Raw genomic sequence first — 16,454 nt, forward strand, 5'->3', positions numbered from 1 at the left:
TGCGGCAGTTTCACTGCATGAACATTGAAAATGTAGTAAGCGATAAAATTTTTTCCTGTCATCATTTTGTAGGGGTTATCAGCGAGAAGAAGTTTCGTAAAGGTTTGAAATGGTGTAAAGTTTGTTGCAAGTAATTAACTACTCACATTCTCAAATACTGTTGTTGTTGTGGTCTTCAGTCGGGAGAGTGGTTTGATGTAATTCTCCATGCTACTCTATCCTGTGCAAGCTTCTTCATTTCCCAGTACGTACTGCAGCCTACATCCTTCTGAATCTGCTTAGTGTATTCATTTCTTTGTCTCTCTCTACGATTTTTACCCTCCACGCTGCCCTACAATACAAAATTGGTGATCCCTTGATGCCTCAGAACATGTCCTACCAACCGATCCCTTCTTCTAGTCAAGTTGTGCCACAAACTCCTCTTCTCCCCAATCCTATTCAATACCTCCTCATTAGTTATGTGATCTACCCATCTAATCTTCAGCATTCTTCTGTAGCACCACATTTAGATAGCTTCTGTTCTCTTCTTGTCCAAACTATTTATCGTACACGTTTCACTTCCATACATGGCTACACTCCATACAAATACTTTTAGAAATGACTTCCTGACACTTAAATCTATACTCGATGTTAACAAATTCCTCTTCCTCAGAAACTCTATCCTTGCCATGGCCAGTCTACATTTTATATCCTCTCTACTTCGACCATCATCAGTTATTTTGCTCCCCAAACAGAAAAACTCCTTTACTACTTTAAGTGTCGCATTTCCTAATCTAATTCCCTCAGCTTCACCCGATTTAATTCGACTACATTCCATTATCCTCGTTTTGCTTTTGTTGATGCTCATCTTATATCCTCCCTTCAGGACACTGTCCATTCCGTTCAACTGCTCTTCCAAGTCCTTTGCTGTCTGTGACAGAATTACAATGTCATCGGCGAACCTCAAAGTTTTTATTTCTTCTCTATGGATTTTAATACCTACCGCGAAATTTTCTTTTGTTTCCTTTACTGCTTGCTCAATATCCAGATTGAATAATATCGGGGAGAGGCTACAACCCTGTCTCACTCCCTTCCCAACCACTGCTTCATTTTCATGTCCCTCGACTCTTATAACTGCCATCTGGTTTCTGTACAAATTGTAAATAGCCTTCCGCTCCCTGTTTTCACCCCTGCCATCTTCAGAATTTGAGAGTATTCCAGTCAACATTGTCAAAAGCTTTCTCTAAGTCAACAAATGCTATAAACGTAGGTTTGCCTTTTCGTAATCTATCTTCTAAGATAAGTCGTAGGGTCGGTATTGCCTCACGTGTTCCAACATTTCTACGGAATCCAAACTGATCTTCTCCGAGGTCGGCTTCTACCAGTTTTTCCATTCGTCTGTAAAGAATTCGTGTTAGTATTTTGCAGCCGTGACTTATTAAACTGATAGTTCGGTAATTTTCACATCTGTCAACACCTGCTTTCTTTGGGATTGGAATTGTTATATTCTTCTTGAAGTCTGAGGGTATTTCGGCCGTCTCATACATTTTGCTCACCAGATGGTAGAGTTTTGTCAGGACTGGCCTTCCCAAGGCTGTCGGTAGTTCTAATGGAATGTTGTCTACTCCCGGGGCCTTATTTCGACTTACGTCTTTCAATGCTCTGTCAAATTCTTCACGCACTATCATATCTCCCATTTCATCTTCATTTACTTCCTCTTCCATTTCCATAATATTTCCTACATCGCCCTTGTATAGACCCTCTATATACCCTTCTATAGACCCTCTATATACCCATGGTCTAGGGGTAGCGTCTTTGATTCAAAATCAAAACGTCTTCGGTCCCGGGTTCGATTCCCGCCACTGCCTAAATTTTGATAAATAATCAGCATTGGCGGCCGAAGACTTCCGGCATAAGAAGTCAATCTCATTCTGCCAACGGTCTTGTCAAAGAGGGTGGAGGAGCGGATAGAGGTTCAGGGCACTCTCTCGTCCTAGGGGTGGGAAATTGCCTCTGAAGGCGGAAGAATCAGCAATGATCAACGACATGAGGATGCAGAAGGCAATGGAAACCACTGCATTAAAGACACATAACGTGTATCCACAGGACATGTGGCCTGTATTTGAAGAAGTGTCATGATGATCTCTCCATTGGCAAAAGATTCCGGAATAGTCCCCCATTCGGATCTCCGGGAGGGGACTGCCAAGGGGGAGGTTACCATGAGAAAAAGGCTGAATAATCAACGAAAGGTTAACGTTCTACGAGTCGGGGCGTGGAATGTCAGAAGCTTGAACGTGGTAGGGAAACTAGAAAATCTGAAAAGGGAAATGCAAAGGCTCAATCTAGATATAGTAGGGGTCAGTGAAGTGAAGTGGAAGGAAGACAAGGATTTCTGGTCAGATGAGTATCGGGTAATATCAACAGCAGCAGAAAATGGTATAACAGGTGTAGGATTCGTTATGAATAGGAAGGTAAGGCAGAGGGTGTGTTACTGTGAACAGTTCAGTGACCGGGTTGTTCTAATCAGAATCGACAGCAGGCCAACACCGACAACGATAGTTCAGGTATACATGCCGACGTCGCAAGCTGAAGATGAACAGATAGAGAAAGTTTATGAGGATATTGAAAGGGTAATGCAGTATGTAAAGGGGGACGAAAATCTAATAGTCATGGGCGACTGGAATGCAGTTGTAGGGGAAGGAGTAGAAGAAAAGGTTACAGGAGAATATGGGCTTGGGAAAAGGAATGAAAGAGGAGAAAGACTGAGTTCTGTAACAAGTTTCAGCTAGTAATAGCGAATACCCTGTTCAAGAATCACAAGAGGAGGAGGTATACTTGGAAAAGGCCGGGAGATACGGGAAGATTTCAATTAGATTACATCATGGCCAGACAGAGATTCCGAAATCAGATACTGGATTGTAAGGCGTACCCAGGAGCAGATACAGACTCAGATTACATTTATTTATTTATTTAGCGTATGGCTCATAACATCACAGTAAAAATTACAGAAACAACACGATTAAAAAAAATCACATATGTATAAACAGAGCAATAAATAACAGTTTGTATATAAGGACACCGCCAATTGTAAAGTTACACTCACAGAAGACCAGTCACAAGCAGACGTCCAGCTTAGATAGTAAATAGTCGATTGCCTCTTGGGTCGCCATTAGGAAATCTTGTGGGTCACCCTCGTATGCCCTTAGTGGGCATTCCTGCACGATGTGTTTGACCGTCTGTCTCTCAGCGCCATAGTGATGAAGAGTAGGCTGAAGTTCAAGACATTAGTCAGGAAGAATCAATACGCAAAGAAGTGGGATACGGAAGTACTAAGGAATGACGAGATACGTTTGAAATTCTCTAACGCTATAGATACAGCAATAAGGAATAGCGCAGTAGGCAGTACAGTTGAAGAGGAATGGACATCTCTAAAAAGGGCCATCACAGAAGCTGGGAAGGAAAACACAGGTACAAAGAAGGTAGCTGCGAAGAAACCATGGGTAACAGAAGAAATACTTCAGTTGATTGATGAAAGGAGGAAGTACAAACATGTTCCGGGAAAATCAGGAATACAGAAATACAAGTCGCTGAGGAATGAAATAAATAGGAAGTGCAGGGAAGCTAAGACGAAATGGCTGCAGGAAAAATGTGAAGACATCGAAAAAGATATGATTGTCGGAAGGACAGACTCAGCATACAGGAAAGTCAAAACAACCTTTGGTGACATTAAAAGCAACGGTGGTAACATTAAGAGTGCAACGGGAATTCCACTGTTAAATGCAGAGGAGAGAGCAGATAGGTGGAAAGAATACATTGAAAGCCTCTATGAGGTTGAAGATTTGTCTGATGTGATAGAAGAAGAAACAGGAGTCGATTTAGAAGAGATAGGGAATCCAGTATTTTAATCGGAATTTAAAAGAGCTTTGGAGGACTTACGGTCAAATAAGGCAGAAGGGATAGATAACATTCCATCAGAATTTCTAAAATCATTGGGGGAAGTGGCAACAAAACGACTATTCACGTTGGTGTGTAGAATATATGAGTCTGGCGATATACCATCTGACTTTCGGAAAAGCATCATCCACACAATTCCGAAGATGGCAAGAGCTGACAAGTGCGGGAATTATCGCACAATCAGCTTAACAGCTCATGCATCGAAGCTGCTTACAAGAATAATATACAGAAGAATGGAAAAGAAAATTGAGAATGCGCTATGTGACGTTCAGTTTGGCTTTAGGAAAAGTAAAGGGACAAGAGAGGCAATTCTGACGTTACGGCTAATAATGGAAGCAAGGCTAAAGAAAAATCAAGACACTTTCATAGGATTTGTCGACCTGGAAAAAGCGTTCGACAATATAAAATGGTGCAAGCTGTTCGAGATTCTGAAAAAAGTAGGGGTAAGCTATAGGGAGAGACGGGTCATATACAATATGTACAACAACCAAGAGGGAATAATAAGAGTGGACCATCAAGAACGAAGTGCTCGTATTAAGAAGGGTGTAAGACAAGGCTGTAACCTTTCGCCCCTACTCTTCAATCTGTACATCGAGGAAGCAATGATGGAAATAAAAGAAAGGTTCAGGAGTGGAATTAAAATACAAGGTGGAAGGATATCAATGATACGATTCGCTGATGATATTGCTATCCTGAGTGAAAGTGAAGAAGAATTAAATGATCTGCTGAACGGAATGAACAGTCTAATGAGTACACAGTATGGTTCGAGAGTAAATCGGAGAAAGACGAAGGTAATGAGAAGTAGTAGAAATGAGAACAGCGAGAAACTTAACATCAGGATTGATGGTCACGAAGTCAATGAAGTTAAAGAATTCTGCTACCTAGGCAGTAAAATAACCAATGACGGACGGAGCAAGGAGGACATCAAAAGCAGACTCGCTATGGCAAAAAAAGGCATTTCTGGCCAAGAGAAGTCTACTAATATCAAATACCGGCCTTAATTTGAGGAAGAAATTTCTGAGGATGTACGTCTGGAGTACAGCATTGTATAGTAGTGAAACATGGACTCTGGGAAAACCGGAACAGAAGAGAATCGAAGTATTTGAGATGTGGTGCTATAGACGAATGTTGAAAATTAGGTGGACTGATAAGGTAAGGAATGAGGAGGTTCTACGCAGAATCGGAGAGGAAAGGAATATATGGAAAACATAGGAGAAGGGACAGGATGATAGGACATCTGCTGAGACATGAGGGAATGACTTCCATGGTACTAGAGGGAACTGCAAAGGGCAAAAACTGTAGAGGAAGACAGAGATTGGAATACGTCAAGCAAATAATTGAGGACGTAGGTTGCAAGTGCTACTCTGAGATGAAGAGGTTAGCACAGGAAAGGAATTCGTGGCGGGCCGCATCAAACCAGTCAGGAGGCTGATGACCAAAAAAAAAAAATATACTCCTTCCTCCATCCTGCTTTCCCTTTTTTGCTTAGAACTGGGTTTCCATCTGAGCTCTTGATATTCATACAAGTGGTTCTCTTTTCTCCAAAGGTCTCTTTAATTTTCCTGTAGGCAGTATCTATCTTACCCCTAGTGAATTAAGCCTCTACATCCTTACATTTGTCCTCTAGCCATGCCTGCTTAGCCGTTTTGCACTTCCTGTCGATCTCATTTTTGAGACCTTAGTTTTCCCTTTTGCCTGCTTCATTTACTGCATTTTTGTTTTTTCTCCTTTCATCAATTAAATTCAATATTTCTTTCTTCAAAGCTACCCATTCTTCTTCTACTGTATTTCTTTCCCCCATTCTTGTAAATTGTTCCCTTATGCTCTCCCTGAACCTCTGTACAACCTCTGGTTTAGTCAGATTATCCAGGTCCCACCTCCTGAAATTTCCACCTTTTTGCAGTTTCTTCAGTTTTAATCTACAGTTCGTAACCAATAGATTGTGTTTGAGTCCACATCTGCCCTTGGAAATGTCGTACAATTTAAAACCTGTTTCCTGAATCTCTGTCTTACCATTGTATAATCTATCTGGGGGCCTTCCAGTATCTCCAGGCTTCTTCCATGCATACAACCTTCTTTCATGATTCTTGAACCAAGTGTTAGCTATGATTAAGTTGTGCTCTGTGCAAAATTCTACCAGGCGGCTCCCTCTTTCATTTCTTACCCCCAATCCATATTCACCTACTACTTTTCCTTCTCTTCCTTTTCCTACTATCGAATTCCAGTCACCCATGACTATTAAATTTTCTTCTCCCGTCACTATCTGGATAATTTCTTTATCTCATCATACATTTCTTCAATTTCTTCGTCATCTGCAGAGCATGTTGGCATATAGACTTGTACTACTGTTGTAGGCGTCGGCTTCGTGTCTGGCCACAATAATGCGTTCACTATGTTGTTTGTAGTCGCTTACCCGAGCTCCTATTTATTCATTATTAAACCTAGTCCTGCATTACCTCTATTTGATTTTCTATTTATAACCCTGTATTCACCTGACCAGAAGTCTTGTTCCTCCTGCCACAGAACTTCACTAATTCCCACTATATCTAACTTTAACCTATCCATTTCCCTTTTTAAATTTTCTAACCTAACTTCCCGATTAAGGGATCTGACATTCCTCGCTCCGATCCGTAGAATACCAGTTTTCTTTCTCCTGACAACGACGTCCTCTTGAGTAGTCCCCGCCCGGAGATCCGAATGGGGGACTATTTTACCTCCGGAACATTTTACCCAAGAGGACGCCATCATCATTTATCCATACAGTAAAGCTGCATGCCCTCGGGAAAAATTACGGGCGTAGTTTCCCCTTGCTTTCAGCCGTTCGCAGTACCAGCACAGCATGGTCGTTTTGGTTAGTGTTACAAGGCCAGATCAGTCAATCATCCAGACTGTTGCCCCTGCAACTACTGAAAAGGCTGCTGCCCCTCTTCGGGAACCATACGTTTGTCTGGCCTCTCAACAGATACCCCTCCGTTGTGGTTGCACCTACGGTACGGCTATCTGTATCGCTGAGGCATGCAAGCCTCCCACCAACGGCAAGATCTATGGCTCATGGTGGGTCTCAAATATTATGATTTATCAATGAAGTCTGGGAATTTGTGCGTCGAGGACTAAACTTCATTTTCACTCCCATCCCGCACCTTTGATTAGTAGGTGGTTCTTACCCCACAGCTGTTTCTTCCCGACAGTAAATGCCATGTGTAACGAGTTTGGATGAAATCTGTCCAGATGTATAGAGGAAGTGTGGAATATACGTACATACGGAGCGACCAAAAAGTTTCCGTTCGAAGAGCTTACAGTCCAGAATCGGTATGTCAATCAGGCAAAATCGGCGGAAGCACTGAGGCAATCATCCTACTGACGCACCAGGGTGAAGATCCCCTTTTGGTAAAACACTGGGTCCTGCTGCGTGAAGAAGTCCGTAGCTGTCTGACGCACATCCTAGTCCGACAGGAATCGTCGACCATTAAACGCCTTTTTTTAAAAAACCGAAGGCGTGGTAATCACATTGGGAGAAATCAGGACTGCTGGGTGGGTTATCGAACGTCTCCCATTTGATTTGGCGTAATTTATGTATTACGGCATTTGCAATATAGAGATCAGCACGGAACACCGTTCCACAACGATCTTTTCGACAGATATGCTGCCCCATACACATTCTTCATTCTCCGATGGATGTCTACCAGTGTTTGTCCTGCGGCGGCCAAGAAAGGAATGACGGCGCGTCAGTCTTGTTTGGACCCATTTGATAATAACGTCGCCATAGTTCACATTTCCGCATTTACCGCATGCGCGCAGGAAAGGCACGAATGTCTCACTAATTCCATGGCTCCATGTCGGTGCGTATATACCCGCATCGGAGTCGCGGTACGTTGCATACACGCTGCAGTAACACTCTGAAATGTAGATTTTTGATCGTCCCTTACACATACATACGAGTATATACACTGAAGCGCCAAAGAAACTGGTATAGGCATGTGTATTCAAAATACAGAGATATGTAAAGAGGCAGAATACGGCACTGCGGTCGGCAACGCCTAGTATAAGACAAGTGTCGGGCACAGTTGTTAGATCGGTTACTGCTACAATGGCAGGTTATCAAGATTTGAGTCTGAACGTGACGTTATAGTCTGTGCACGAGCGATGGGACACAGCATCACCGAGACAGGGATGAAGTAGGGATTTTCCCGTTCGACCATTTCCCGACTGTACCGTGAATATCAGGAATCCGGTAAAACATCAAATCTCCGACATCACTTTGGCGAGAAAAAGATCCTGAAAGAACGGGATCAACTACGACTGAAGAGAATCGTTCAACGTGAATGAAGTGCAACCCTTCCCCAAAAACTCTAGTTTTCTGTGCTGGGCCATCAGCAAGTGTTAGCATGCGAACCATTCAACGAAACATCCTCTATACGGGCTTTCGGAGCCGAAGGCCCACTCGTTTACACTTGATGACTGCACGACACAAAAGCTTTACGCCTCGTGTGGACCCTGCAACACCTACAATAGACTGCTGATGAATGGAAACATGTTGCCTGGTCGGACGAGTTAGCAAGATCCAGAGGTTCAAAGTTACCGTACTTACGCACGTAAAATATGCACTTAATGTCCGGTATAAGGGGCAACGGCCTTGCCGCAGTGGATACACCGGTTCACGTGAGATCACCGCAGTTAAGCGCTGTCGGGCGTGGTCGGCACTTGGATGGGTGACCATCCAGGCCGCCATGCGCTGTTGCCATTTTTCGGGGTGCACTCAGCTTCGTGATGCCAATTGAGGAGCTACTCTACCGAATAGTAGCGGCTTCGGTCGAGAATACCATCATGACGATCGGGAGAGCGATGTGCTGACCACACGCCCCTCATATCCGCATCCTCAACTGAGGATTACACGGCGGTCGGATGGTCCCGATGGGCCACTGAAGACGGAGTGCTATGTATCCGGTATAAGGCTTAAATGTAGTTTTAACTGCCATGGTGAACACATGGCATGGCGCTGTAGGATCGCTGCAAGGGTTCTGAGGTCACGAAACAATGTTTTTAGTCAGCATTCTTTCACCAATGAAACTTAATGGTGCTCTATCACTGTATAATGGGCACTTCACGCCCACAGAAATTGACCAAAGTGGTACTGCAGTGGCTAAAAATTGGCTAATAATGGTCTTAATATACCTGAAAAGAACTTAAAATGACTGCCAATAATTATGTAAAACTGGATAGATTGCAAATCCAGTAAAATTTTTCGAATAACAATTTTTACTCTTTTACGATACAAATCATAAGCCGGACATTTCCGATTAGCAAAGTATCCAGAAATATTCTAACGTATGTAAACGTGTATCTCCTATGGATCGTCAGGCACGTTTTCTATAGTGTTTTGGCACGTATTTGCACTTTAGTTTTGCAACGTGTAGCTCGAGTCAGCCCAAACAAATCCAGATCATCTGATTTTCCATACGACACCCAGTGTCAAGAGAAAGCGTCAGTATGTCTCCCATTACAAACAAAATGATTTTTAAAGTGAAAATTTACGTGCCCATTCGATAGAGCGGTCTCAGATTAATCCAGTGCAGGAACAGCAAAACACGAAGAATAATCAGTACCCCAGCAGCGACTGAGCTGCGCTTCTGCAGGGCAATAGCAGGCAGTGCGGGGCAGGGCGGTGCTGTCGCTGCTGGGTGCTGGTTACTTTTCTTGTTTTAATGTCCCTATTAATACACATCGATAAAATGAATATCGCAACAGACTAATCTGGGAACGCTCTGTCGAATGAGGACGTAAAATTCTACTCTAATATAATTTTACTTGTAGCGGCAAACAAACCGACGCACTGAACGAGGCGGCGCAGTGGTTAGCAAACTGGACTCGTATTCGGAAGGACGACGGTTCACACCCGCATCCGTCATTTTCATTCAGTTTTCCCGTGATTTCCCTAAATCGCCTCAGACGAATGCCGGGATGGTTTCTTAGAAAGGGCACAGCCGACTTCTTTCCCCATCGTTCCCTAATCCTATGGAACTGATGACGTCGCTGTTTGGTCCCTTCCCCAAAGTCAGTCAACCAACCAAACCGACGCTCTCTATCGACGCTAGGTATTGCATGAAAGACATGATGAGCAGAGTTTCTTTGGGCTGACTACCTACACGTTGCAAAAGAAAAACACCAGAGAAAATGCGCCTGACGAATCTTGCGGAAGACACGCTGTATAAATAAAATTCCGAAACTTCACTGACTTACAGAATTCGTTTTATATAAGCAGCACGCCCTGCTGTAGCAGGGATAAGAAGGGAATCAGGAGAAACATGCTCCTGTCGGAACACAAAAAAGGCGAATGTGATTTTTTTTAAAAGATTTTGACAAGAAAGTGGGGAGCCAGCCACCTTCCTCACAAAAAATTTTGGCGTGCAAATATATTCGCATTTTACTGTGGAAAAAGAGAGGAGCAGAGGGACAATGACGGTGGAAGAGGGAAAAGATGGTGCCAGAGGGAGAGAAAGAAAGGGGAGAAGTGGTGGTGGGTGGGAAAGTGGCAGAGAACGGGGCGAGTGCACGCGCCTGGAGCGATAGCAGTAGCAGCAACAGTTGCCTAACACACTATAATTTAGTTTAATTTGTGTTTTTTTACGTACTTTTTCTAGGAGGTGAACTATGTGTGTTTTACGGTGTAAATTAGTGTTTAGGAAATTACTATACGTTTCCGTTTTTGCGTAAAGCTTCATATATACATCTACATGGATACTCTGCAAATCATACTCCAGTGTCTGGCAGAGGATCTATCAAACCACCTTCACACTAATTCTCTTTTACTCCTCTCGAACAGTGCGAGTACACATAGAACGCCTGTATCTGCCCTTGCGAGTTCTGATGTCCCTTGTTTTATTGTGATGATCTTTTGTCCCCATGTAGGGTGGCATTAACAAATGTTTTCGCACCCGGAGGAGAACGTTAGTGATTGAAATTTCGTGTGAAGATCCTGCGCCAACGAAAAACATTCTGGTTTTAATGATTTCCACCCCAAATCCTCTATCATGTCCCTGACACTCTCTCCCCTATTTCTCGATAATACATAACGGGCTGCCTTTCTTTAAACCCCTCTCTCTCTCTCTCTCTCTCTCTCTCTCTCTCTCTCTCTCTTCCTGAAGATAGACGTTAACTGTCGATATTGTATCACAGACACAGTCCCTTTGACTGTTCAGAGATGTCACTAAATCAGCCCAAAGATGTAAACAACCATGCATTAGCAGTCAGTTCAAGTCATTCCACCAGGAAGGAGGTACACGGCTCGTGTTATCTGTAGTTCAAGCATGCCTAGACGGTCAATACCGCAGTTCGATCGTGTCCGCATTGTTACTTTGTGCCAGGAGGGGCTCTCAGCAAGTGAAGTTTCCAGGCGTCTCTGAGTGAACCAAAGCGATATTTTTCGGACATGGAGGAGATACAGAGAGACAGGAACTGTCGATGACATGACTCGCGCAGGCCGCCCAAGGGCTACTACTGCAGTGGATGACCACCACCTACGGATTATGGCTTGGAAGAACCCTGACAGCAGCGCCACCATGTTGAATAATGCTTTTAGTGCAGCCATAAGACGTCATGCTACGACTCAAACTGTGCGCAATAGGCTACATGATGCGCAACTTCACTCCCGACGTCCATGGCGAAGTCCATCTTTGCAACCACGACACCTTGCAGCGCAGTACAGATGGGCCCAACATGGCGAATGGACCGCTCACGATTGGCATTACATTCCTTTCATCGATGAGTGTCGCATATGCCCTCAACAAGACAATCGTCGGAGACGTGTTTGGAGGCAACCAGGTCAGGCTGAACGCCTTAGACATACTGTCCAGCGAGTGCAGCAAGGTGGAGGTTCCCTGCTGTTTTGGGGTGGCATGATGTGGGGCCAAAGTATGCCGCTGGTGGTCATGGAAGGCGCCGTAACGGCTGTACGATACGTGAATGCCATCCTCTGACCGATAGTGCAACCATATCGGCAGCATATTGACGAGGCATTCGTCTTCATGGAAGACAATTCGTGCCCCCTTCGTGCACATCTTGTTAATGACTTCCTTCAGGATAACGACATCGCTTGACAAGGGTGTTCCAGCATGTCCTCCAGACATGAACCCTATCGGACATGCCTGGGATGGATTGAAAAGGGCTGTTTATGGACCACGTGACCCGCCAACCACTTTGAGGGATCTACACCCAATCGCCACTGAAGAGTGGGACAATCTGGACAACAGTGCCTTGATGATAGTATGCCACGACGAATACAGGCATGCATCAATGCAAGAGGACGTGCAACTGGGTATTAGAGGCATCAGTGTGTACAGCAATCTGGACCACCACCTCTGAAGGTGCATCAATGCAAGAGGTCGTGCTACTGGGTATTAGAGGCATCGGTGTGTACAGCAGTCTGGACCACCACCTCTGAAGGTCTCGCTGTATGGTGGTACAACATGCAATGTGTGGTTTTCATAAGCAATAAACAGGGCGGAAATGATGTTAATATTGATCTCTATTCCAATTTTCTGTACGAGTTCCGGAACTCTCTGAACCGAGATGATGCAAAACTATATATGATTAACCCCCTCTCTCGGCGTACCTCCTCTGTGTTACTACAGATGACGTGTCACCAATCTCATTTGTACTAAGACTGCAGTACTCGCGAGGTGCCCTGAGGGGAATACATAAGTTCTAATAAATGTTCACCAACCTGCAGTCTTCTACAGTTGTTGTCCCATGCAGAAAACAGCACGTAGGTCGTGAATCTGTTATCTTGAGGCTCTAATAAACTCTTACAAGGGAACCTCCCCGTCGCACCCCCCTCAGATTTAGTTATAATTTGGCACAGTGGATAGGCCTTGAAAAACTGAACACAGATCAATCGAGAAAACAGGAAGAAGTTGTGTGGAACTGTGAAAAAAATAAGCAAAATATACAAACCGAGTAGGCCATGCACAAGACAGGCAACATCAAGGACAGTACAGCCCACAAGAGCCGTGGTCCCGTGGTTAGCATGAGCAGCTGAGCAACGAGAGGTCCTTAGTTCAAGTCTTCCCTCGAGTGAAAAGTTTACTTTTTTATTTTCGCAAAGTTATGATCTGTCTGTTCGTTCATTGACGTCTCTGTTCACTATAATAAGTTTAGTGTCTGTGTTTCGCGACCACACCGCAAAACCGTGCGATTAGTAGACGAAAAGACGTGCCTCCAATGGGAACAGAAAACATTTGATCGCAAGGTCATAGGTCAACCGATTCCTCCACAGGAAAACTCGTCTGATATGTTCTATACGACACTGGTGACGGCATGTGCTTCACATGACAGGAATATGTTGTCGACCCACCTAATTTGTACATTTAGCGAATGGGTAAAAAGATTCTTCTACCATACCCGATTTAGGTTTTCTTGTGGATGTGATAATCACTCCCAAAAAAGTGATGAAAACATAAGAGTTTATCACATAAACTGCAACAAATGAATACAATAGTTTCACAGTCGCACAGTTTTCCCTGTGCTTTGTCAAAACATGTTTTTAACGTTTTCAAATTTTTCCGTGTGTAGACCGTCAAGTCCTGCATATGTCCAAGCAAATCTGAACATGTCCTGGAATTTTGGAGAGCGAAGTTGATTATGTGTGAGTGCCTGAACTTTGATAATTGTCTGAAAATAAAATATTAAATTTTTCGGTCGAGGGAAGACTTGAACCAAGGACTTCTCGTTTCGCAGCTACTCACGCTAACCACGGCGCTCCCGAGCTCACATAATCCTTGATGATGCCTATGTTGCACATGGACTACTCAGTTTGTGTATTTTGCTTATATTTTTCATAGTTCCACACAACTTTCTCGATTGATCTGTATTCAGCTTTTCAAGGCCTATCCACTGTGCCAACTTATAACTAAATCTGAGGGGGGTGCGATGGGGAGATTCCCTTGTTAGCGAGAAACCAATATTTTAGAAATAATTAAATTTCCAATCTGTTTATTTATACGGGAAGCCAATCGCTTTTTATTAGTAGAACACGAGAAACTGCACAATTACATTCCACTGTAGAGTCACAAATAATTCCCATTATTCAATAAAATAATGAACTGTATAGTACCGTAATTGCTATCACACTGTTCTTAACTACATATCCAAATACCAGAGTTTGCTAATAAAGTCTTAACTGATATGGTGGCGGATAGCATGTCTGTCCTCCGAGACTGCCGAACCAGCTCTCAAATGTATAAACTAGACATTGCAAATTAAGTCTTAACTTACATCGCGGCGGACATGTCAGTCTTCCGAGACTGCCGAATCAGCTCTCCAGTCTACAAACTAGACATGCTAATCATGTCTTAACTGACACCGACCGCGGCAGACAACATGTCTGTCCTCCGACAATGCAGAACCAGCTATGATCTTACAGCCGAACTACTGCGCCCGCCATCCAAGTTAGGCATGATCCGAAGATCTTGGAAGAGCTTCGTATGCCTTTCCGTTTAGCAATTGTTTATTATTCTGCTGGTTATTAATACTTGTGAAATAATGGACTTGTAGCACGCTATTGAGAGATACTTTAATATGAAATGCAAGTAAATATACTTTTTAGTTTTTGTAATATTAATAACAGAAGGCTGTCATTTTGGCGCGCAACTACAACACGCAGCAGCTAATCGTGGAGAAGGACCACAATTTAGGCGGTTTTTCTTATGATCCATACCGAACCATCTGTCATCGGTACCTCACACCACATAACGTCATCTTGTCAGTGCTGTCTCCTCAGATACTCTAAGAAGAGCTTCTTGTAGCCGAATATGATGGCAGTATAGCCAGAAATATTACACTCCATTAATGTTATCTGGTAAGGGTCCCACGCAACGCAGCAGTACTTCAGTAGAGGACGGACAAGCGTAGTGTAGGCAGTCGCTTTAGTAGATCTTCAGTGTTCTGCCAATGAAGCGCAGTCTTTTGTTCGCCTTCCTAACTACATTTTCTATGTCTTCTTTCCAATTTAAGTTGTTTTCAGTTGTAACTCCTAGGTATTTATTTGAATTTACGGCCTTTCGACTTGACTGATTTATTGTGTAACCGAAGTTTAGCGAATTCTTCAGCACTCCTGTGGATGACCTCACAGTTTCAGTAATTAGGATCAAGTGCCAACTTTGCTCCATACTAATATCTTAACTAAATCGTTTTTCAATTGGTTTTGATCTTCTGATGACTTTACTACACGATAAACGAAAACATCGTTTCCAAACAACCTACGACGTCTGCTGAGATTGTCTCGTAAATCGTTTATAAAGATAAAGAACAGCATAGGACCTGTAAGGCTACCTTGGGGAACGCCAGAAATCACTTCTGTTTTACTCGATGACTTTCCATTAGTTACTAAGAACTGTGACCTCTCTGACAGGAAACCACCAATCCAGTCGTATAACAGAGACTGTATTTAGTAGGCATGCAATTTCATTACAAGTCGCTTGTGAGGTATGGCGCCAAAACCCTTCTGAAAATCTAGAAACATGGAATCAATTTAGACAGCACTCAACACTTCGTATGAGTAAAGATCTAGTTGTGTTTCATAAGAACGATAGTTTCTAAATCCGTTTTGACTTTGTGTCGATAGACCATTCTTTTCGGGGTAGTTCATAAAGTTCGAACACAATATATGTTGCAGAATCCTGCTGCATATTGACGTTAATGATAAGGGCCTATAGTTTAATGGATTACTCCTGTTGCCTTTCTTGACTACTGGTGTGACCTGTGGTACTTTCCAGTCTTTGGGTATGGATCTTTGGATCTGCATCGAGCGAGCGGTTGCATATGATTTTTAAGTATGGAGCCATTGCATCAGCATATTCTGAAAGGAACCTAACTGGTATACACTCTAGACCGGAAGATTGCTTCTATGAAGTGATTTAAGTTGCTGCACTATTCCGAAGATATCTCATGCCACAGCCTTATGTGAGGCGGATTCGTCGTGTAACATTCCGTCAGAATAGCCATGTCACGTCTCTACGTTTAAATCACGTGTTAATATACAGTGTATAGTTTAGATCAGTTCATTGGAGTTTGAATATTTATTTCCTGTAGCTGATTTTGATTAAGCAGAGTTTCTGGTAAAAAGTAACTGCTGATACATTTTCAGTAGAATAATTTATATTTGCTTTAAGAGTTTGCGGGTCATGTGGAATCAGGCTATAGTGAGAACTCTGCAGTGTGAATTTTATTGCTTGTTTATTCTCCGCGTTATATTTTACGTACATTCCATTCTCAGTAGCGCCACAGTCGGGTAATTTTCTCTTTTGTGGTATTTGCTAGTAGTACTTTCTAAGTTAATCTTGACTGCTCAGTTTATACTTTTTGAGATCTTATATCACTGTTTTACACACTACGGTATGGCTAGGGACTGCGCTTATTGTGAGCCGACACAGGGATATCTGGCTGCTGTCCGTATGAATATGGCAGCCGCGTTGGTTTTGATTGACAAGCTTCTGGCTGCTGCTCGCGGCGACATGAGGGCACCGGTG

At 43.3% G+C, this 16,454-nt stretch overlaps 1 long non-coding RNA gene and 1 pseudogene across 1 annotated transcript in view; both read left to right on the plus strand.

Moving 5' to 3' along the window:
- The window catches only part of LOC126162650 (uncharacterized), a 253,794-nt gene that overhangs the window by 140,471 nt on the left and 96,869 nt on the right, over positions 1 to 16,454 (plus strand). The gene's annotated exons all lie outside the window — the stretch shown is intronic.
- Positions 8,557 to 8,674, plus strand: LOC126163527 (5S ribosomal RNA; annotated as a pseudogene).

The sequence above is a fragment of the Schistocerca cancellata genome, chromosome 2, assembly GCF_023864275.1.
Source record: "Schistocerca cancellata isolate TAMUIC-IGC-003103 chromosome 2, iqSchCanc2.1, whole genome shotgun sequence".
Taxonomy (NCBI): domain Eukaryota; kingdom Metazoa; phylum Arthropoda; class Insecta; order Orthoptera; family Acrididae; genus Schistocerca; species Schistocerca cancellata.